This window comes from Penaeus monodon, chromosome 27 (genome assembly GCF_015228065.2).
Source record: "Penaeus monodon isolate SGIC_2016 chromosome 27, NSTDA_Pmon_1, whole genome shotgun sequence".
Classification (NCBI taxonomy): Eukaryota; Metazoa; Arthropoda; class Malacostraca; order Decapoda; family Penaeidae; genus Penaeus; species Penaeus monodon.
The window spans coordinates 34,471,936-34,472,267 of record NC_051412.1 but is presented as its reverse complement, the minus strand read 5'-3'; positions in this window follow the sequence as shown (position 1 = coordinate 34,472,267).

The window sequence follows — 332 nt, the reverse complement described above, 5'->3', positions numbered from 1 at the left end:
CGCGTCCCAAATTCACTAAATACGTTTAAGACGCGCAATAATTCAGTCCGATAATAGTTAGATTCGGCGCTCGATCATAATGACGTATTTCGGATTAAACATTAAGTATTTAGAGGTCGGTGTAATGAGTCCAGTGTTTTATAATACGTGTAATTCAATAAATATCAGTTGTTTAAAAGTTAATGTGAATTGTTTATGGCAAATCTATTTCGCTTGCTCGCGCCCAAGCCCCGCCTACTGCCGGTCCCGAGGCCATTGTCTCCGCCTACTTTTGGGGAAGCCACGCCTACTTTTATAGGTCTCCGCCCTGTGCAGCTTTTGAGTCCAATGAT